The sequence below is a fragment of the Giraffa tippelskirchi genome, chromosome 1 (genome assembly GCF_054371585.1).
Source record: "Giraffa tippelskirchi isolate mGirTip1 chromosome 1, T2T-mGirTip1v1.2.pri, whole genome shotgun sequence".
Taxonomy (NCBI): Eukaryota; Metazoa; Chordata; class Mammalia; order Artiodactyla; family Giraffidae; genus Giraffa; species Giraffa tippelskirchi.
The window spans coordinates 54743785-54767530 of NC_137275.1; the positions used below are offsets into that span (position 1 = coordinate 54743785).

At 42.5% G+C, this 23746-nt stretch overlaps 1 long non-coding RNA gene across 1 annotated transcript in view; it reads left to right on the forward strand.

The window, feature by feature from the left end:
• LOC145546320 (uncharacterized) overlaps positions 1 to 21218 on the forward strand; it is a 107158-nt gene extending 85940 nt beyond the window's left edge. The window contains exons 5-7 of the long non-coding RNA XR_014082746.1: positions 12136 to 12221; positions 14241 to 14358; positions 18924 to 21218. This is a non-coding gene — a long non-coding RNA (uncharacterized LOC145546320). The remainder of the gene's footprint in view (positions 1 to 12135; positions 12222 to 14240; positions 14359 to 18923) is intronic.
• Positions 21219 to 23746: the final 2528 nt, after the last annotated feature.

A 23746-nucleotide genomic window follows, 5' to 3' on the forward strand; every position in this document is an offset into this window, starting at 1 on the left:
CGCTGGTGATCCAGTGGTTCCAATGAAGGAAGTGCAGGTTCGATCCCTAGTTGGGGAGCTAAGATCCCACATGTCTTGCTGCCAAACAGAAGCAATATTGTAACAAACTCAATCAAGACTTTAAAAATGGTCCATATTAAAAAAAAAAAATTGCCTCAGACAAGTTAACCTCTCTGAGCCTTGATTTCCTTGTCTGTAAAATGAGGGTGATAATCATACCCACTTCACAAGACTGTGTGATAATGAAGATCAAATAAGTCAACAGGATTGTGGTAGAGGCTGCTCCATGCCCACCTATAATATCTATTCCCTCCTTTTTTCTAGTAATGAAGTTTTACCTGGATTCATGGCCATCTGGAGTAAAAATTACATCTCTGAGTGTCCCTGCAGTCAGAAATTCCATTTGACTCAGTTCTAACCAATGAGCTACACATGGAGACATGGTGGTCAACTTTTAGGAAATGTCCTTAAACTGGAAAAGAAATGCCTTCACATCTTCTTCTTTTCTTGCTCATTAGAATGTGGAAGTGATGGCTAGAGCTTGAGCAGCCTTCTTAGTCCAGGAGGCAGTGCACTAACCATGGTAGAAGAGCAAGAATAAAGAAGACTGGATTCCTGTAAAGTTTGAGGGTGCCATTATACAGCCCTTAAAAACCTACCTTGGGATTCATTACAAAAGAGTAATGAACTAACTTTTGAAAAAAAAATCCATTTTGAGAGAGTCTTCAGGTACCATTACACTACAATCTAACTAGGGCTATAAAGTATGCAGAGTGATTAGAATAGGAGAGATCTTACTGTCATTTTTTCTGATTTTTAGGAAATACACATTAAAGTTCTCAAAAACACAGACATGAAGCAGATGGGTCAAGAGGGCCAAAGAGGGAGTATTGGTCTACCCCTCTGTGACCTTGGCACTACTCCCAAGGCTATGTGGATAGGACAAGAAATATAGTCTTTACCAGGCAGAGGCTATGGGCCACCAGCCAGAAGGGAGCACTCAGCCTCCTGGCCTCACTTTATCCCCACTGCTAATCCTCTCCTGCACGCAGCACTATGACCTGGGAAAGGGGACAAGGACAGAAAGTGCCCCCATGAACCACACAAACTTTGGATGTTGGTAGACCTGAGTTTGTGCCCTGGCACCTCCATCCACTTGCTGTGTGACTTTGGGCTAGTTTCGAACCTCTCTGAGCTCCAGTCTCTTCACATCAAAATGGATCATGGGATATTACTAGCTCCTTGTTGTTGCTGTAAGACTTAATCAAAATGTCAAGTTTTGAACATAGTGCCTGACACATTATAAGTATTTGGTAAATGTTTAGATGTGAAACCTGAACTTCATCCCACCATTCCCAACCACAGCAACAGACTTCATCCAGAGCCATTTTACTAACTGTCTGCAGCAAGGACTCTTTCCCCAATGCTGTGCCTTTTGCTTTCTGCTCTCTACAGACAGCTCCATTGCTTCTTTCTGTCTCTCCTTATCTTCTACAGATTTTCCGGGCACCTTTAAGTCCTCCTTGACTTTCAGCCCAGGGCAATCTCTCTCCCTTTTTCCTGGACTGTGCCAGCATTTGATGTCCAACCACTCATTAACATTTACTGCCTCAGATTGGTATTGAATTTCAAAGTGCGTGTCTCACCTTGCCAGCCTTACCTTATGCTCCATAAGGGTGTGGCTCATGCCTGTTCCATCTTCTATCCCCTCAGCCCTTAACTCAATGAACACTTGCTGAGCAAGGAAACCAAACCCAATTATCCAGAGCCCTCTAACTAATTTCTCTTTTGGAGTCCTTTTTGAACCTACCTGCCTATTGGGCGGGCTTCCCAGGTGGCGCTAGTGGTAAAGAACTCACCTGACATGGATTCTATCTCTAGGTTGGAAAGATCCCCTGGAGGAGGGCATGGCAACCCACTCCAGTATCTATGCCTGGAGAATCCCATGGACAGCAGAGCCTGAAGGCTACAGTTCATGTGGTCACAAAGAGTCAGACATGACTGAAGCAACTCAACATGCATGCATGCCTATCGAGCATCAGTGTTCCTCAGAGTTCAAAGCACGTGGACAATGGTGCCTTCCTGTGACATCATCAGGAGCTCAGTTATCTTTGCTCCTAAGCATCCAACTCAGGTCCAACAGCACAGGTTGCTTGGCTGACCCTGGTCAGTCATGGGGAATAAGAGGAAAGGTTAGAGAGGACTTTACTTAGGTGAAATTCATTACTCCAAACAAGTAAAATGATGTAGAGAAATGTTTTAGGGTGGTAAGTCAACACTACTATTTGGAGTTTGGGAGCATATGAGATTTGTCTTCTGAAAGAAGAATACTGCAATGGAAGCCATCACTATCACTTTGAATATGAGAACACTTTTGTCTTTTAAAAATCTATTTATTCTTGACTGCACTGGGTCTTTGTTACTGCCCGAGGCCTTTCTCTAGTTGTGGCAAGTCAGGGCTACTCTCTTCCTGCCGAGCACGGGCTCTAGCGTGCACAGGCTTCAGTAGTTGGAGCACGTGTGCTCAGTTGCTCCCTAGCATATGGGATCTCAGCTCCGGGTGCTAAGTTGCTCCAGTTGTGTCTGACTCTCTGTGACCCCATGGACCATCGCCTGCCAGGCTCCTCTGTTCAAGGGATTCTCCAGGCAAGAATACTGGAGTGGGTTGCTATGTCCTCCTCTGGGGGATCTTCCTGACCCATGGATCGAACCTGCATCTCTTACATCTCCTGCAATGGCAGGCGGGTTCTTTACCACTAGCACTAGCTTGGATCAAACCTGTGTCCCTGCACTGGCAGACAGATTCTTAACCACTGGCCCATCAGGGAAGTCCCTGCATTTGTCTTTTTAAATAGGCATGTTGGACTTGTTTCATGTGCATGCTGTCCCCAGTGCCTTAAGGGAATGAACAGAATGGCAAGAGCGCTGACCTGGTCACTCTGGAATAGGGTTCCTCCCCTGGACCGGAGGCCCTCCTTCTCCAAGGAGCTGGAAAGATCCACAGGACTGTTAGGTCATCCCAGCTGCATGGTGGGACAGAAATATTACAAAAGGAATTCTCCTGCCATCACTATTGCTTTTCAGGTAATTGAGCACTCATTAGGGATGCTTATTAACAAGATAAATTCCCTTGTTTCTAACTCCAGCCTACCCACCCTCAGGGACTCAACAGGGCTATGGTAGCACTCAGGAATCTGCATTTCCACCCAAACTTCAAGTGCTCTCGATGCAGCGCGTGGCTCACAGACTACACTTTGAGAAACACTGCTTTAAAAGACGGAGAAGGCAACGGCACCCCACTCCAGTACTCTTGCCTGGAAAATCCCATGGATGGAGGAGCCTGATAGGCTGCAGTCCATGGGGTCACTAAGAGTCAGACACGACTGAGCGACTTCACTTTCACTTTTCACTTTCATGCATTGGAGAAGGAAATGACAACCCACTCCAGTGTTCTTGCCTGGAGAATCCCAGGGTTAGGGGAGCCTGGTGGGCTGCCGTCTATGGGGTCGCACAGAGTCGGACACGACTGAAGTGACTTAGCAGCAGCAGCAGCAGCAGCAGCAGCAGCTTTAAAAGAAAGACCTTTCACTCTGAACAGGAGCCACTACAGCCTTCCCTCTTGCAACCTTTCCACCTTAGATGTGGCAATAATAAAGCAATGACTTAATCATCTCAGTTAAAATGCAGACGGAGCAGTAATTTGAGTACAATTTTGGACTAGAGACACTCCAGTTCTGGAGGTGTGTGTGTGGTTGGCCCTTTCAAGGCAACCTGCACTGAAGGGTGGGTCAAAATGTTTTTGGGGGGTGAAGGGCAGGTCCTGGAAGTACTCCCTAACTGTGGACAAGAGAAGGACGTTGGCCACCAGCTGCTCTGGGAAGATGACTCATCAGCCTATGTGGCAGTAACCACTGGCTGGCGGAATGACTCCCTTGGCTGTGGGGGGGTGTGGGGGAGGTGATGGCTGTGGTTGGAGAGAGCAGTGCATTCCAGAGGAGAACCAGACCTCCTGCAAGGATGCCGATCTGTGCTGTCAGTCACCTTGGCAGCGATGCAGGAGGGAGAGGGAGGGGTAGATGAGCGGTCTCAGCAAGATGGCAGAGGCACCATTTAGTCATTGGTGTGAACAGCCCTGTGTTCACTACCTCTGGACTCACCCTGCCTCCTTCTCTCCCCCATCTCTAAATCCAATGATGAAATCTGGTCGATTCTACACTTTAATGTCTTCTAGGTGCCCCCTCTACCACTACCTTTGTGTCACCACTGTCATATACCGTACATCTTTCTCTTTCTGCGTATCCCCACCATTATGACACAGGCTTGAGTCCCTGTCATCGCTCACTTGGACTCCTGTCCCTGCCTCCTGCCTCCCTATCTCTAATCCATCCTTCCTACAGCCACCAATGTGTTCTCTCCAAAAGTGAAAATCCAAGCACAGCATTCCCTTACTTGAAATTCACAGCTAGAAGAGAAAATAAAAATCCTCAGCTTACCACGGCTCAGTGGTTCTTGAACTTCACTGTGCCTCAGAATCACCTGGGGGCTTGTTAAAACAGCTTGGGGCCCCAGCTGGAATGTTCTTCACTCTTTCACATCTTCCTCCTTTACCCACTGAATTCCTGACCCTATAATCTCTGTGACGCCTTCTCCATCTCTTTGCCTTCACCCTCTCTCCACCTCTCCCACCATCATCATCATCACCACCCACACACATTGAGTGCTTGCTATGGTGCATTCCATTGAATCGGCATGGGAAAAAAAAAAATCCATGATGTGGGTCCTATTATTCTTCCTATATAATATAGGTGTTGAAACTGGGGCTCAGATAGGTTCAGAAACTTGGCCCAGTCAGACCACTAGAAAGCAGTGAAGTCAGAATTCAGTGCCTGGGCTCGGGACCCCAGCAAATATCGACTCATCCAGATGGAATTAAACCTTTCTTCCTCAATGCTCTCAGAACACTCTTCCTGTCACTTACACATCTAAATCCACACACAACCAGGCTGAGTTATTTGAGGGTGGGTCTTCACCTTTGTTTCCTATGCCTAGCCCATAGAGGGAACTCCATGCTGGGTGAAGAAATCATGAATTATGCACACTAAAGTGCTGGCAAATGTAAAGTAAAATTTTTTGATGGGTCATAAGAAATGAGAAATATTCCAGATTACTTAAATTCCTTATAATATGCAAACTCAACATATAACAATCTAACAGGTACCATTTCATATTGGGGATACACAAGTATCACTCTATATTAGGGGAAACCCTGAAATAAATGAAAATACAAAGACCACGATTGCCATTAAGTCGTCATTTTGACCTTTCCATCTTGACTCTCCTGATTACATCTATTAGGCATATTCAAAGTACATGGAGGTTTCTCTCTGGAATAGCATGATGGCAGAAGTGTTAATTTTACAGGAAACTTTGGTTAAGTCTTTTCTACTGGTGCAGAAAAATAACTTGAGAAGTGGGCATTTTAAGCAAAAATTTAAAAAAATTTTTATAGAAGTATGTGTTTTAGAGTGAAATTTCACATGTATTTGGAACCAAGGCCAAAACAATGCTTTCTGTAAATGAGCACCATTAACTAGAGAATATAACTTACTTTCCATATACAAATCCAAAGTATAAGCAAATGGCAACTTTTTGCTTCTCTCTTTTACTAGGAAGGAAATTGTTGCCAGCCAGCCCCTAGGGCATCTCTCCCCTGCTGCAACTTTGCTTTCCTGGGTTAAGAAATTACATTTTTGGTCAAGAAAGGGGAAAAAAATGAGAGAATGCTACACCCCAGAGTAAAAGTGACCTGTCAGCACTGATTTTCCAGAACTAGCGCCTGCCTCACAGCTCCTCCCCATCTCACTCTGGGCTTGGGGCCATGCAATGCCAAAGGTAGTGCTCCTTTTCCATCTGACTTCAAAGCCTTTATCAAAACGAACCATAAGTTAATAGGCTCTGTCAACATGGATGCCTCTTTGAAGGCACCTTAAGGCCAAGCGTCACCTGCTCTGTTCTGGAAGGCAGCGAAACAGAGAAAAAGCTGCACCTCTCCCCTCCTGCAGTGTACATTCTCTCTTGCTACCAAGGGTAGAAAACCCTGGTCTCTCAGGCAGGTTTCGGACCCAGAGTAGCTCACCGTCTGGGCCCCTGTGTCTTCTCCCTTCACTTAGAAGCAAAGCTTTCAGGCCTTCTGGGACCTGCTGAGGCCCGGAGCTGGGGCTCCTCCTTGGTGGCAATGGGGAAGCTTGAAGTTCCTTTCACCCAGTGGGCATAGAGGTGACTTCATTCTGTAACTCCCTGAGGCTTGTTTTCCCTTCCCTACAAGTCACTAAGCACAAATCTTTGCAGAGAAGCCTGGAGTTCTAAGCATTTGCTCAGCAGAAGGGACACACACACACACACACACACACACACACACACACACACACACACACACACACACACACACACACACACTTTTCCAACCCAGCCCTGTTAAGGAGTTCTAAGCATTTGCTCAGCAGAAGGGACACACACACACACACACACACACACACACACACACACACACACACACACACACACACACACACACACACACACACACACACTTTTCCAACCCAGCCCTGTTAAGGACATGGTCTCAGACATTTCCTGCCTGAGCCTCAGCGGCTTCCCTCCTCTTGCACACGTGCTCCCCCTACTGCCTGATTCTGGCAACGCAACCGTGGCTCCAGGAGACCCAAGAACGCCCCAGCCTGGCCCTGGAAGAGCCATGTTGTAAGGCTGCAGAGGGATTGCCAAAAAATGAAACAGTAGATGCTTAAGAATTCTTCCATGGCTTCGGTGAAGGGCCCAAGCTAAGCCTTTACATTTCAAGAGTAAACTCTGTAATAAAGACTGAATAAACAAATCTTCCCTGAATAGAATTTTGCCAAATAAATTAAATGTAGGCTTCCCCCTAAGAGTTAAATAAATGAAAAGAGCTTTGGACTTGGATTGAGAATAGGGGCCTCAGATTCAGGTTTTGCTCCTTTTTTTTTTAAATGAGTGACCTTGGACTTTAACCATTTTCAGTCTCAGTTTCTTCATCCATGATTTGGGCATATGGCTCATCTCTTAGTGTTGTAGTGAAAAGTAAATGAAAGAATGTGAATGTGTGAGAAAAGTGTTTTATAACATAAAAATTTAATATGAGTTATTTTTCCCCTTCCAATGCAACACACACACATACCTCTCCCTTTTTCATACATGTCAGTGGAAATGGTAAGGGAGGCAATTTAAACCCCCCAAAAGGAAGTAGGACAAGGAAGCTCAGTCACAAACAGGAAGTAACAAAAATGCCATCAGAAAAAACTGGCTCAAGCAAAAGAAAAAAAAGTCATAGGTTACGTTTTAAAGATCAAGTTAGATTTAGTTCATGATTTGGGGTGTTGTACAGCCTCCTAAGTTAGGGGGTTTTCAGAGATGATTAGGTAACTCTTTTGACCTTGATTTGACCTCACAAATGGGAGTTCTACGCGGCGTTTTTCTGGATCTCTGTAGTTGGTAGGTTCCTGCCTTTTTAAATGTAGGTCTCTCCTCCTTTTCCCCTGCGGCCCTGGGAGAGGCCCAGCGCCCTGAGCTGGGGCCCCGCCCTCGCCCGCGCCCGGAGCCGCCCTGCCTCCTCTCGGATTACTCCTCCCTTCCTGGCCTCACAAACTTGCCACATTGTAGGTTGGCTTCTGCAGGAAAAGTAAGAAAAGCACTGCAGTGCCGGCGCACAAAGAAGTTTCACAGTGCTAGGGTTCAGGTCCAACTTTCCTTCCAAATTTTTGTTAAGAAGAGACAAAATCTTGGATATTTTCCTAGGAGGAAAAAAAAAAAAACAACCTAAAGGGAAACAAAATAACATGTCAGGACACATTGTGCTATTTATTTTCTTGTTTTTCCTCTCATTCTTGAAACTTCCCTTCAAAAATCTTACCACCTTTCTTGCCTCTTCCTTAATTTTGTGTGTTTTTAGGGTAGGGAGAGAGAGGATTTGAAGCCTAAGAATTTTAAGTCAGAACCAAGGAGGAGGGCATGGCAACCCATTCTAGTATTTTTGCCTGGAGAATCCCCCTGAACAGGGGAGCCTGGTGGGCTACAGCCCATGGGGTCGCAAAGAGTTGGACATGACTGAGCGACTAAGCACAGTATATGTCAAGCATTCCTAAAACTCGTCATCTGCTTGCAGAATCAGGGTTCCTTTTCTGGCCCAAATGAATAGACTGGTTTCTGCCTTCTTTCCCCAGACTTTTTAAATTAAACCACTCCTCAGCAAATTGCTTGGGGAAGGTGAGATTTGGAAAGTAAGGAGATCCATGTCCATCTCAGTGACTCAGGTTTAAGGATAGTGCCATCAGTTAAGTTCAGTTCAGTTGTTCAGTTCAGTTGCTCAGTTGTGTCCAACTCTTTTGCGACCCATGGACTGCAGCACACCTGGCCTCCCTGTCCATCACCAACTCATGGAGTTTACTCAAACTCATATCCATTGAGTTGGTGATGCCATCCAACCATCTCATCCGCTGTCGTCCCCTTCTCCTCCCACCTTCAATCTTTCCAAGAATCAGGGTCTTTTCATATGAGTCAGTTCTTCGCATCAGGTGGCCAAAGTATTAGAGTTTCAGCTTCAGCATCAGTCCTTCCAATGAATATTCAGGACTGATTTCCTCTAGGATGGACTGGTTGGATCTCCTTGCAGTCCAAGGGACTCTCAAGAGTCTTCTCCAACACCACAGTTCAAAAGCATCAGTTCTTCGGCGCTCAGCTTTCTTCAGAGTCCAACTCTCACATTCATACATGACCACTGGAAAAACCATAGCCTTGAGTAGACAGACCTTTGCTGGCAAAGTAATGTCTCTGCTTTTTAATAAAAGGATAGTACATAGAACATAGACACATATTCTAAAGATTGTCCCGTCTTGTTGAAAGTTTAGTGTACTTTGCAGCGGCCTTCAACTGTGTCTTGGCCTCCAGCTGTAGGTGTACATTTGGCAACTGTACTGTCAGGATGCTGATAATGATATTTTCAAAGTGTTTTCACACTTGTGCTTCATAACAACACCGGGAGCATGGTGAAGAGATGGAATTTGCTGCTGTTACAGACGAGGAAGTGAGGAGAAGGGGGGAAAAGTGATTTGTCCAAGGCCACTCAATTGGTTCCCTACGAAACCCAGACTAAGAGGTCAAGATCTTCCAAATACTACACTGGTATTTAATGCCCGGTCTGGAAATTATTACCAACAGGTGCTACAGGCTCTTGTCTATGCCAAAACAAACTGTCTCCATTTTTAAACTCGGGTAACACGAACATTTAAATTAACTTTTTACAAATTACATAGAATGTGTATCATTAGCAAAGGGACTTAGAGGCCCTTTTGAATAGACAGTATTTTTTTTAATTAAAACTTCATTTTTAATAAATTTAGGGAGGGTATAATTCACTTACACGACTAAAAAGTCACAGTCCTAAAGCCTAGCACACTTGGGAAATCTTGTTGCCACCTCCTCCCCCTTCATCTCTTTTCTCTACTTCTTCTCTTCTACTTCTTCTCATTTTTGTTTGTTTGAATTCTACCCCTGTTTCTTTAGGAAAATACAGATAAGTACAAATACATATTCCTATTCTTATGTATTTGCAGTCTTACAAAAAAGAGAACATGTTGAATTGTTTTTCTGGACGTGGTGGTGGGCTTTGCTAAACCATCTCTCTTTTCCCTGGGAAGCTCAGGGGTCTGCAGACAATTCTAGTGTGACTGAGAATCTAGAGGTTTCAGCTAGCTGTAGAGATTTCAATTGGGTAGATTTACCTGGTAAACCTAGGTCCCTCCCTCAACCAGAACCAGATGCAGCTGCGGCAACCCTGGACTTTGGTGCCATACTCCTACAGGACAGCTAGTTGTTTCACTAGGAGAAAGTCATCTAGATGCCCAAGTGAAACCCAAATGATATGATAGGGGCAACTTTTAAGCAGTTACTGTTGCTGAAAGGATGATTAAGTGACGAGTTCCATCACTATGGGACTCATTCTGCTATGTCCCACTAAGACAAGGTCATAGTGCCTGACAGACAGAGGGACCATCTCCAGTACACTCTCCAAGTAGGATTCTTCCACCAAAGGAGCGTTCTCATCCTTCCTGTCATCAGTGGCACTGAAAGAACAATCAAAGATCAAACTTAGGCTATGGCAAGGAAGAAGGTCAGGGGCTCTCTGAGAGCAAGAAATCCAGGCCAAGAGCTGAGAAATGGAAGGACCAGTGTAGGTCAGAGCACCTGGGCCATCATTGCTCTAGGCTCAGGAAAAAAAGGGCACAGACCAGACCAGCAAGTGCAGAGACTTGCCAGGAGTTTACAGCAGTTCCTCATAAGGAGGGATGGGCATGCAATGGGTCCCTTCCAGATTCTCTGTACCATTGACAGGACAGATCCTGAGGAGACAGCTGACAGATGTGTCATAGAATCACCTGCTGTCCCTTGTGTTAGTTTACTAGGGCTGCCACGACAAAATGCCACAACCTGGGTGACTTAAATTTCAGAGATGTATTGTCTCGCCATAATAGAGGCTAGAAATTCAGGACCAAGATGTCTGCGGGGCTGGTTTCTCCTAAGGGCTGTGAGGGAGGAATCTGTTCCAGGGCCCTCTCATTGGCTTGTGGATGATTGTCTCTTCCTGTGTGTCTTCGCATCATCTTTCCTCTGTGTGTGTCTGTCTGTGTCGAAATGTCCGCCTTTTTATAAGGACACCAGCCACACTAGGTTAGAGCCCATCCTAAGAACCATTGTTCTAACTTGACTACCTTTGGAAAGACCCTGTCTGTAAATAAGGTCACATTCTGAGGTACTGGGGGTTAGGACCCCAACATATTTCTTAGCTTTTAGGTGTTTAAAGAATATATTTAAATTAAAACTTATAGCTTACTGTCGGCATTAATAGTACCATACAGTTAATAGTTTTCACCCTTTTTGAAAACTGGTATTTAACTGGAAACACCAAAACTCAAGAGTTTCCAGAGTTGTTGGTGTAATTATTATTATTGTCATCATTATTATTTTGTATGGCACAATTACTGTTAATAAAGATTTTTGATGTTGAATGTGAGAAATTTGAAAGGTCATATTCTATATTTTCTATTCCCATGGTATTTATCTGGGACCATAAATTTTAGAGAAAACTTTTTTTCAGTTTATTTCATTGTGGTAGAATAGACTTATACATTTTACCATTATAACCATTTATAAGTGGATGTTTAAATGCTGTTAAATACATTCATATTGTTATGCACAGTCACCACCTTCCATTTCCAGAACTCTTCATTTTGTAAAACTCAAACTTTAGACCCATTAAGTAATAACTCCCCATTCCTCCCATCCACCAGCCCCTGGCAATCAGCACACTACTTTCTGTCACTGTGGTTTTGACTACTCTAAGTACCTCACATAAGTGGAATCATACAGTATTTGTATTTATGTGACTAGCTTATTTCACTTAGTATAACGTCCTGAAGATTCATCTGTGTTTTAGCATATTGCAGAATTTTTTTCCTTTTTAAGGCTGAATAATATTCCATTGTTTGTGTGTGTGTGTATATATATATATATATCTATATCACATTTTATTTATGCATATGTCCATGTTTTAACTACTGTGAATAATGCTGTGATGAACATGGGTGGACAAATTTCTAAGACTCTGCTTTCAATCTGTTTGAATATATATCCAGAAGTAGAATTGCTAGATCATATGGTAATTCTATTTTTAAACATTTTAACTACTGTAAGTGATGCTGTGATGAACACGGGTGGACAAATCTCTCTTCAAAACTCTGTTTTAATTCATTTGGATGTATACCAAGTATTAGCAGAATTGCTAGATCACATGGTAATTCTGTTTTAATTTTTTGAAGAACACCCTACTGTTTTCCCAGCAGCTGTACCATTTTACATTCTCACCACCAGTGCACAACGATTCCATTTTCTCCGCATCCCTGCCAATGCTTACTTTCTTTTTGATAGTAGCCATCTCAACAGGTGTGAGGTGGTGTCTCACTAAATTTTGGTTTGCTTTTCCCTGATGATGGCGATGAGCATCTTTTCATTCTTTTTCAGATCCACAGGAGTCCTCTCCATTTTCAGAGGTGTTGGCCTCACACCCCCATTTCAATATTGAGAACAAAGCCATACAGAGTCTGTGAATTGGTGAATTAATTGGGCATATTATGGTAAGTAGGAGGCAGTTTGAAACCCCCCTGCTTTATCACTGGTTGTATATACGCTAAATCTAATATGATCTCATTGTGAAGAGTGGGTCCTGTCATTTTCAACAAATCCTTTCTTTGTCTTTGTAAAGTCCAAAGCAGAAAAAAAAAAAAAAAAAAGGAAAGAAACTGCCTCCAACGACTATGCTATAAACCACGCTCCTTCAACACTCTCACCTCTCAATACATACACCTCACCACTGATGTTGAGATCCTGATGCCCAGATTGTACAAAATCGCATGCTCCTTTTACTCAGAAGAATTTTCTTTACCAACAGTTTTTAAGACATACTAAGCTAAAATGTGCATTTCATTCTATCTAGATCTGGGCTTTTGGTGATGTGGTGTGGTTATTAATCACTTTACTTTTGTTTCTGTTAAACCTGGCCTGACATCTTGCTGAGACACTGTGACAAACACTTTGGTTCCATGACTCTGCAGGACCAGGTGTGGCCTGGCCCACCCCTTGTCAGGCAGGAGAAGGCAGCCAAGCTCGCTCAGTTCAAACATGCTCAAGGGATTCGGCACCTGGAAATCCCCACAAAGCTAGTTCCATTCCAGATCTTTCTCAACACCCAGAGGAGGGAACACAAGGACTGATTGTCCTCACAAGTTTTCCTGCCTGCAGTTCCATGGTCTAGGGGTTTGTGTGGGCCGAGGGTGGGTAGACACATCTACTTATTAGTGTAGGGGCTCAAGTCAGAAAGCAGATCTGATGCACTAGAGCTCAATGACCAAATGTTGCACCCTGGGATTCTGTGGGGTGATATTTAGAACAAGGTGATTCCTGTGGGTGCCAATGTCAAGCCCCTCCCCCAGGCTCAGCCCAATGGCCTATTTTCCATAGGACTTTGTGATTCTGGTTTCTTGTTGCTTCCTGTCGTTCTTGTTTTCCACATTTCTTGGGCTCCATCCAATGCTGAGTAATGATTTGTAGCCAGAAGGCCTGAGGTGAGAAGCTGCCACTCCAAAGAGGGAGTAACTAACAGCTCCAGGCACCAACGGCGGGCCCCTCACCTGACCCACAGGCTCCTGGCCTCTACGCGCCTACAGGAGGAGTCGGTGCAGCCAGGGTGGGGTGATTTGTTTTCTCTAGTAGGGCTGGGGAGAAGTGGGGGTGTGCCCAGCTGAACCTCCATCTCTGGTCTTCCCGGGAGAGGTCCCTTACTTCACACACAAAATGCGATGCACAACAGTCTCTCACCCCCCTTCCTTTCTCTTTCCCTGTCCCACCCACACCAGGGTCTTCTTTGGAAGGGTTTTACTTCAACATTGCCTTGGGGGGAAGGAAAGAAAGATCTGAAATCAGGGAGGGGTAACACAGTGACTTTCCTCATGTGCCCCCAGTCTGTGACATACACTGGACTCTGAGCTGGCCCCAACTCCTGGTGGGTGGACCCCCAGGGCTGGTATGGGAGTTCAGTGGGGCTGACAGAAGGCCTAAGGGAGGTGCCAGCCTTGAGAGTGAGCTCTCAACACGCACTGTACGAGATTATGGCAGAGGTGAAGGCAGTACCAACAGCCGAAGTTCACTGAGTGCCTTCTGTGTGCCAGGTGATGTTCAATTTAATCCTCCCAACAATCCTCTGAGGTCCATGCTATCGCTGTTTCCATTTTGCCAAGGAAGACACTGAGTCACAGAGACGTCCAGGATTCACAGTGAACATAAGGCAGAGCTGGGGAGTGTTAGCCCTGGAAGTCCAACTCTTGAGTTGACTCTCAGTCACAGCTCTATATTAACCAAAACATGGTATCGTTGTTCCCGTGTTACAAATGAGATGACTGAGGAGTGGTGTGCTCTGTCCCACACTGCTAGGGGACACAGATGCCAGGCACCTCCCGTCCAGTCCTGCCCACTCCTTTGTTGGGCGGGGAGGAGCTGGGGAGGGGTGGAGTCAGGATGTGACTGCTTCCTACTCACCCTTCTCCACCCCAAGTTCCCACCTTCCTCCTGAAGCTTTGTGCTCTTGTTTCAGGTGACAGGAAGCTACCAGAAAAAGAGCCAGATAGTGAGCGAGCAGATGAGGAAATCAGAAACCTGCATCTGTCAAGCCAGGAATCGGTCCAACACGTCTTACGGAACTGACAGCTAGCTGCCCAGGTAAAGTGTCCAGACGCCCCAGGCAAAGGGAGGTAAACATTAGAGGAAGTTCGAGTTTCCAGAATGGTGAATGTGCAGTAGCAGAGAAAATAGAGAGGGCTAAGGTATGACAGAAATGGGCTAGAATTAGATGCCCTAGATCTCTATGGTGGGAAGAGCCAGAGAGATTAATGAGTCCAACCTCTTATATACTATTATTAATGACAACTAACATTGCTTGGGCACTCATGTGCCAGGCATTGTGCTAAGTGGTTTCCTTGTGCCTACAACAATCCTATGATGTAGGTGCTGTATTTGTCTTCACCAAGAAACTGAATCAAAAGTTAATTGACCCGGTAAAAGGTAGATCAAGGTAGTCTCCTTCTCTCCAAAGCCCACATTCTTTTGTCCTTTTTAACATTTTATGATGAACCGTTTTAAAGGTATACAAAGTAGAGAAAATATTATAATGAACCTCCATAATTTCACTGACCAGTTGCAATAATCATCAACACAAGACAGACCTTGTTTCATCATTCATCCCCCATCCACTCTTCCAGTACTAGATTATTTTGAATCTCACACATATTATTTCTTATTGCATCATCCTATTGGGATCTGTGCCTATTTTAATAGGTATCTCCAAGAAAAAAAGACTTTCTTAACATAGCCATAATACCAGTGTTGTGTCTAAAAAAAATAACAATAATTTCTTAATACCACCAAATATCCAAACATTGTTCAGATATCTCAGACTGTCCCCAGATGTTTTTTTAATAGTTGGTTTATTTAAATGGAATTAATAGTCTCCATATTAAAAATAGAAATACCATGTGATCCAGAAATTCCAGTCCTGGGTATCTATCTGCAGAGAACAAAAACATTAAATCAAAAAGACACATGCATCGCGATGTTCATCGCAGCATTAGCTACAATTGCTAAGATATGGAATAACCCTCAGTGTCCATCAACAGATGAATGGATAAAGAAGATGTGATATATGTATGTGTGTGTGTATATATGTACAATGTATACACACACACAATGGAATACTACTAAATTATAAAAAAGAATTTCATCATTCGCAACAAGAAGAATGGACTTGGGGAGTATTATGTTTACTGAAATAAGTCAGAGAGAGAAAGACAAATACTGTTTGCATCACCTTCACGTGGAATCTAAAAAATAAAGCTAGCGAAGATAACAAAGAAGAAACAGACTTACAGATATAGAGAACAACCTAGGGGTTACTGGGTGGAGAGGGAAGTGGGAAGGGCAAGACAGAGGTAGGGGATCAAGAGATACAAACTACTATTAATATATATAAAATAAATAAGATACAAAGATATATTGTACAGCATAGGGAGTATAGCCAATATTTTATATTAGCTATAAACAACTTTTAAAAATTGTGAATCACTATGGTGTACACTTGACACATAATTTGTATGTCAATTGTACCTCAATTTTTTTTTTTAAAGTCCCAACTTTTGGTTGATACGTAAAGTCCCCTCCCTGCTGCCATTGTTGATGAGACAGAGTCACTGACCTTGTAAAATTTCTCACATTTTGGATTTTGCTGATTATATCCCTTTCGTGTCATTTAACGTGTTCCTCCATCCTCTGTACTTCTTGTAAACTGATAGTCAGATCTAGTGGTTTGATTAGATTCACATTTAATTGTTTGGCAAAGCCACTTCATAGGCAGTACCTAGTCTCAGCCCTTATACTTAACACCTACTTTTCTCCGGAAGACAAAATGTCAAATCTAACTCAGGTTAGAGTCAGAAAAAAAGCCAGAACCAGGATTGGAACTCAGTCTTCCAGCCCCCTGCCCTTCCACTCATCACTGGACTTGACTCTAGAATTTTCTCTTTTACTAGGAGGACAGTTTGGGCATCATTTAATCCTCTATCTCCTTCTCTAAGAGAAGCCAACAGAGGAGCAGTGGGAAAGTTCTCTGGCACATGGTACTAGTTTAATTTTAAACAGATGATGGGAGGGAGGGGTCTCCTCAGGGCTGGGTGGGGCTGTATACCTTCTGCTTTTGCTGGAGGGACTGGAAGCACTTCAGCCAGAGCTCTGGCAGGAAAGGAGACAGAGCTCCTTTCCAATACTGAGAACTAATTTACCTGTGTGAGTACTGATAAGAACATTTCATCTTTTTGGCTTATACATTTTCCTTGATAGGAAAGAAGTAGGTGAACGCTAGCAGTGCTGGAGGCCTAATGCTGCTGCTGCTAAGTCGCTTCAGTCGTGTCCGACTCTGTGCGACCCCATAGACGGCAGCCCACCAGGCTCCGCTGTCCCTGGGATTCTCCAGGCAAGAATACTGGAGTGGGTTGCCATTTCCTTCTCCGGTGCACGAACGGGAAAAATGAAAGTGAAGTTGCTCAGTCGTGTTTGACTCTCAGCGACCCCATGGACTGTAGCCTATCAGGCTCCTCCATCCATGGGATTTTCCAGGCAAGAGTACTGGAGTGGGGTGCCATTGCCTGCTCCGGAGGCCTAATGAGGCATGCAGAATTCCACTTGGGGGAATAGGAAAGGAAGAGCTAGTGAAGATGGCAACCCTTCTGTGCATTTCAGCACAGGGAGCACTTTTTTTTTTCCTATTCCTGCTACACTGAGTATGCAAATGTCAGAACCAAGAAATTGATACAGATAACCAGAACTCTTCCCATTGCAAGGGGAAGAAACCACCCTATACCAAAGATTGGACCAGGGAGGGGGGTGGGGGAGGAAAGATGACCTGAATGCACAATTACAGTGAGGGTTCATTCATTGGACACTTAAAACACACTGGGCAGATTATTTGCAGTATCTCACTTAATCCTCACAACAGCCCTGCAAGGTAAAACGGAGGTGCTTTAATCGAATCTGCAGGTGAGGAGGGATGTGAAATCTCACAGATACTATCAGTGAGGCAGAATTCAAATCTCTGTCTTTCTCATTTAGTGTCTGTAGCTTAACCATCAGGCTACAAGGTCAGCCAAATGAAGATGTGATTTGAGAGGGGCTAGAAATCCAGAGGGCTTCCCTGGTGGCTCAGACGGTAAAAGAATCTGCCTGCATTGCAGGAGACCCAGGTTTAATTTCTGGGTTGAGAAGATCCCCAGGAGAAGGGAATGATTACCAATGCCAGTATTCTTGCCTGGAGAATTCCATGGACAGAGGATACAGTCCATGGGGTTGCAGAGTCAGACATGACTAAGCAATTAACACTTTCACTTTTTTCCAGCAATCTAGACGGGAGCTTCTGTAGGGTTCAGGAATGGCTTGGATAAGGAATACAGGGCCCCCTAGCCTTGGGGGACAAGTCATCTGATATTTTAACACAGGTCTCTGAAGTTCATGAATCGAATTTGATGGATGGAGGGATGGGAAGCCTCCACAAGTAGTTGACAGTGAGAAGCAATAGTTAGGCGCTCTTCTGCTCCCTCTCTGTCAAGTTTAAGGCTCCTAACTGGAAAGGATTATCGGGGTCACATCTGACATATGTAAAGCCTTGTGTAAATGTGAAAGTGACACCTCTTGAAGGAAGATAAATTGCAAAAGCTGCCCCTCTGGGAGGCCCCTTCTGCAAGAGTGGTATCTGTGTAGGGCCCACTGCTTGTGCCAATGGTGGGTCGGATTTCAGCCTCCTTCATGGCCTCAGCCAAGCCATAGAGTATGCAGCAGGCTCTAAAAGAGCCAAGCTGGTTTTCCACCCAACATGCTGTGTGTACACTTGTCAAGGCCAAGTGACCCCTGCTGAGCTGTTACCATCTTTTGGTGGTTGTTTCATGTGCCTGTGGTCTCAAGTCAGCTCAGAAGAGGGCAGAACCCAATTACTAGATTACTCACGGTGCTGATTTTCTTTCTTTCTTTCTGTTTTAACCACATTCACAGCTGTGGCACATTCAGTGCTGTGGTAGTCAAATTTCCCCCATCTAAATCAAGAGGCCAGATTCCCCCACCAAAGCCTCCAGGGGCAGTATGGGTCCCAGGCCTGAGCCCTGCCTCCAACAAGGCCTCTTCTGGTCATCAGGTCCAGGCAGGCCAAGTGCTGCCCTTCTCCAAAGCCTCCTCTGACTGTGCCAGCCCCTGCAGGTATGTCTGTGGAAGCCTAGCTTGCCTGCAGGGATACCTACATTCCAGGCCAGCTTCAGGAGCAAATACTGGTGAAAGGAACACACACAGAGATGGGGCTGACAGGGCAGGTCCAGAGACCTACTTAGAGATCTCGGAGGGCCTCCTAGGGAGGTAGGGGTTGGATGTAGCTCACCTTGCGGGCGAGGACACTGATAGTGGAGGCACCAGGGAATTTTTTTTTTTTTTCTGTTTTGTCGCTGCTATTGTTTCATTTATTTTACCTTTTCTAATATATTTTTTTATTTTTCTAACTTTGTTTTTTACTTTTTATTATTATTCTGCTCTTTTCTGTTTGTTGTCTTTTGTTTTTTGTTGTTGCTGATTTATTCTTTTGACATTTCTGTGTTGTTTTGTTTCATTTTGGTTATTTCATTTTATTTTTATCTTTTTAAAATTTTTGTGTTTTGTTTTTGCTTTTGTCATTTTTGTGTGTTTGTCTTTTGTTCTCTTAGCTTTTCTTTTAGTTTTTTTGTTTGTTGTTCAGTTTTTATTTTATGTTTAGGTTAGTTTTGTTTTTATTATTGGTTTTGAACTCTCATTTGTTTAGATATCTTTTTATTTTTTGCTTTCCTTTTGTTTTTTGGTGTTGTTGGTTTGTTTTTTGTTTGCTTGGGTTTGTTTTTATTATTTGTCTACGGTTTTATTTCCCTGTTTTCCTTTCTTTTTTTTGTTTCTGTGTTTGTTTTTGTTTGGTTGGCTTGGTTTTTATTATTTGCCTTGGGCTTTGTTTGTCTGCTGCCTTTTCCCCCCCTATGCTGCACATCTTGCAGGGTCTTGATTCCCAGGCCTGGAATCAAGCTTGAGCCCCTGTAATGGGAGCACCAAGCTGCTGGACTACCAGAGAAATTCAGGACCAGGGAATATTAATTGGTGTGAGCTCTCCCTGAGGTCCTCATCTCAGCACCAACATAGGGCTCCACCCAACTGCCTGCAAGGTCCAATTCTGGATGCCTCTGGCCAAACAATCAGCAAGACAGGCACACAGCCCTACCTATCAACAAAAATGAGATGATAGAGAAATACGTTACATATGAAGAAGCAAGGTAAAAACCTACAAGACCAAATAAATGAAGAGGAAATAGGCAATCTACCTGAAAAAGAATTCAGTATAATGATAGTAAAGATGATCTAAAATCTCAGAAACAGAATGGAAGCACAGATCAAGAAAATACAAGAAATGTTTAAGAAAGACCTAGAGGAACTAAAGAACAAACAAATAGTGATGAATAGCACAATAACTGAAATGAAAAATATACTAGAAGGAGTCAACAGTAGAATAACTGAGGCAGAAGAACAAGTAAGTTAGCTGGAAAATAGAATGGTGGAAATAACTGCTGAGGAGCAGGATAAAGAAAAAATAATTTTAAAAATGAGGACTGTCTCAGAAACCTCTGGGACAACATTAAACACACCAACATTCAAATTAGAAGGTGTCCCAGAATAAGAAGAGAAAGGGTCTGAGAAAATACTTGAAGAGATTATAGTCCAAAACTTTCCTAAAGTGGGAAAGAAAATTGTCACCCAAGTCCAGGAAGCACAAATAGTCCATATAGGATAAACCTAAGGAGAAACATGCTGAGACACATATTAATCAAACAAACAAAAATTAAATTCGAAGAAAAAATATTAAAAGCAGCAAGGGAAAAGCAACAAATAACATACAAGGGAATCCTCATAATATTATAAGCTGATTTCTCAGTTGAAATGCTGCAGGCCAGAGTAGCAGGCTATATTTAAAGTGATGAAAGGGAAAAACCTATAACCAAGATTATTCTACCTAGCAAGGATATCATTCAGATTCTATAGAGAAATTAAAAGGTTTACAGACAAGCAGAAACTAAGAGAATTCAGCACCACCCAACCAGCTTCACAACATATACTAAAAGAACTTCTCTAGACGGGAAACACAAGGGAAGAAAAAGACCTACAAAAAAACAAACCCAAAACAATTAAGAAAATGGTAATAGGAACATACATATCAAAACATTACCTTAAATATAAAAGGATTAAATGCTCCAACCAAAATACACAGACTAGCTGAATAGATACAGAAACAAGAGCTGTATATATGCTATCTACAAGAGGTCCACTTCAGACCTATGGACATGTACAGACTGAAAGTGAGAGGATGGAAAAAGATATTCCATGCAAATGGAAATCAAAAGAAAGCTGGAGAAACAATACTCATATCAGACAAAATAGACTTTAAAGACTGTTACAAGAGACAAGGAAGGACACTACCTAATGATCAGGTGGTCAATCCAAGAAGAAAATATAAAAAATTGCAAATATTTATGTACCCAATATAGGTGTACCTCAATACATAAAGTGAATGCTAATAGCCATAAAAGGGGAAATCAACAGTAACATAATAATACTGACTTTAACACTCCAGTTATACCAACAGACAGATCATCCAGACAGAAAATTAATAAGGAAACACAAGCTTTAAATGACGCATTAGCCCAGATAGACTTAATTCATGCTTATAGGACATTTCATCTGAAAGTAGCAGAATACACTTTCTTCTCAAGTGTACATGAGACATTCTTCAGGATAGATCCCATCTTGGGTCACATATCAAGCCTCATTAAAGTTAAGAAAATTGAAATCATACTAAGCATTTTTTCTGACCATAGCCTACCAGATTAAAAATCAATTACAGGGAAAAAACCTGTAAAAAACACAAACACATAGAAGCTGAACTATATACTACAAAATAACGAAGAGATCTCGAAGAAATCAAAGATGAAGTAAAAAAATCAAAGATGAAGAAGCAAATGACAATGACAACACAGTGACCTCAAACCTATGGGATGCAGCAAAAGCAGTTCTAAGGGGAAAGTTTATAGTAATACAATCCTATATCAAGAAATAAAAAAATCTCAAATAAAGAAGCTAATCACACACCTAAAGCAACTAGAGAAAGAACAAACAAAATGCAAAGTTAGCAGAACAAAATAAATTGTAAAAAATCAGAGTAGAAATAAATGAAAAAGAAATGGAGAAAACAAGAGCAAAGATCAATGAAACTAAAATCTGGTTCTTTGAGAAGATAAACAAAATTGATTAACCTTTAGCCAGACTCATCAAGAAAAAAAGAGGGCTCAAATCAATAAAATTAAAAATGAGAAAGGAGAAATCACAAAATATTACACAGAAATAAAAGAGATCGTAAGAGATTACTACAAGCAATTATATGCCAATAAAATGGGCAACTTGGAAGAAATGGACAAATTCTTAGAAAGGTACAACCTTCTGAGACTGAACCAGTAAGAAACAGAAAATATGAACAGATTAATCACATGTGATGAATTTGAAACTGTGATTTAAAATCTTACAAGAAGTCCAGGATGGCTTCACAGGCAAGTTCTATCAAATATTTAGAGAAGAGCTAACAACCATCCTTCTCAGACTCTGAAAAAATTGCAGAAGAAGGAGCTCCTAAGCTCATTCTATGAGGCCACCATCACCCTTATAACAAAGCCAGACAAAGATACCACACAAAAGAAAACTACAGACCAATATCACTGATGAACATAGATGTAAAAATCCTCAACAAAATACGAGCAAGCAGAATCCAGCAAGACATTAAAAGCTTCATACAGCATGATCAAATGGGTTTTATTCCAGAGATGCAAGGATTATTCAATATGCAAGAATCAATTGATGCAATACACCATATTAAAAATTGAAGAATAAAAACCATATGATCATCTCAATAGATGCAGAAAAAGCTTTTGACACAATTCAAAACCAATTTATAATAAAAAGTCTCCGGAAAGTGTGCATAGAGGGAATCTACTTCAACATAATAAAGGCCATATACAACAAACCCACATTAAACATCATTTTCAATGGTAACAAACCGAAAACATTTTCTCTAAGATCAGGAACAAGACAAGGATGTCCACTCTCACCACTATTATTCAACACAGTTTTGGAAGTTCTAGCCATGGCAATCAGAGAAGAAAAGAAATAAAAGGAATCCAAATCGGAAAAGAAGAAGTAAAACTGTAACTGTCTGGGGATGACATGATACTATACATAGAAAATCCTTAAGATACCACCAGAAAACTGTTAGTGCTAATCAATGAATCTGGTAAAGTTGCAGGATATAAAATTAATGCAAAAAAAAAAAAATCTCTTGCATTCCTATACACTAACAACAAAATGTCAGAAAGAAACATTAAGGAAACAATCTCATTTACCATTGCAACAATGCATCAGGCATGACTGAGCGACTTCCACTTTACTTTCAAACCTACCTAAGGAGGCAAAAGACTTGTCCTCAGATACTGATGAAAGAAATCAAAGACAACACAAAAATATGGAGAGATATACCATGTTCTTAGATTGAAAAAAAAAATCAATATTGTGAAAATGACGGTAATACCCAAAGGAAACTGCAGATTCAATGCAATCCCTATCAAATTACCAATGGCATTTATCACAGAATTAGGACAAAAAGTTCTACAATTTGTGTGGAAATACAAAAGAGCCTGAAGAGGAAAAGCCATCTTGAGAAAGAAAAATGAAGCTAGAGGGATCAGGCTCCCTGACTTCAGACTAAACTACAAATCTACGGTAATTAAAACAGAATGGTACTAGCATAGAGTCATGGATGGACCTAGAGACTATCATATAGAGTGAAGTAAGTCAAAAAGAGAACAAATATCATATATTAACATTATATGTGGAATCTAGAAAAATGGTACAGGTGAGCCTATTTGCAAAGCAGAAATAGAGACACAGGCATAAGAAACAAATATATGCACACCAAGGGGAAAAATTTACTGAGCATGGCCCGGCCCATCAAACAAAACCCACTTTCCCGCACAGTCAATCTCTCCCATCAGGAAGCTTCCGTAAGCCTCTTATCCTTATCCAACAGAGGGAAGATAGAATGAAAATCACAATCATAGAAAACTAAATCAAACTGGTCACATGGACCACAGCCTTGTCTAACTCAATGAAACTATGAGGCATGCCATGTAGGGCCACTCAAGATGGACGGGTCATGGTGGAGAGTTCTGACAAAACGTGGTCCACTGGAGAAGGAAATGGCAAACCACTTCGGTATTCTTGCCTTGAGAACCCCATGAATAGTATGAAAAGGCAAAAAGATAGGACACTGAAAGATGAACTCCCCAGGTCGGTAGGTGCCCAATATGCTACTGGAGAAGAGTGGAGAAATAACTCCAGAAAGAATGAAGAGATGGAGCCAAAGTGAAAACAATGCCCAGTTGTGGATGTGACTGGTGATGGAAGTAAA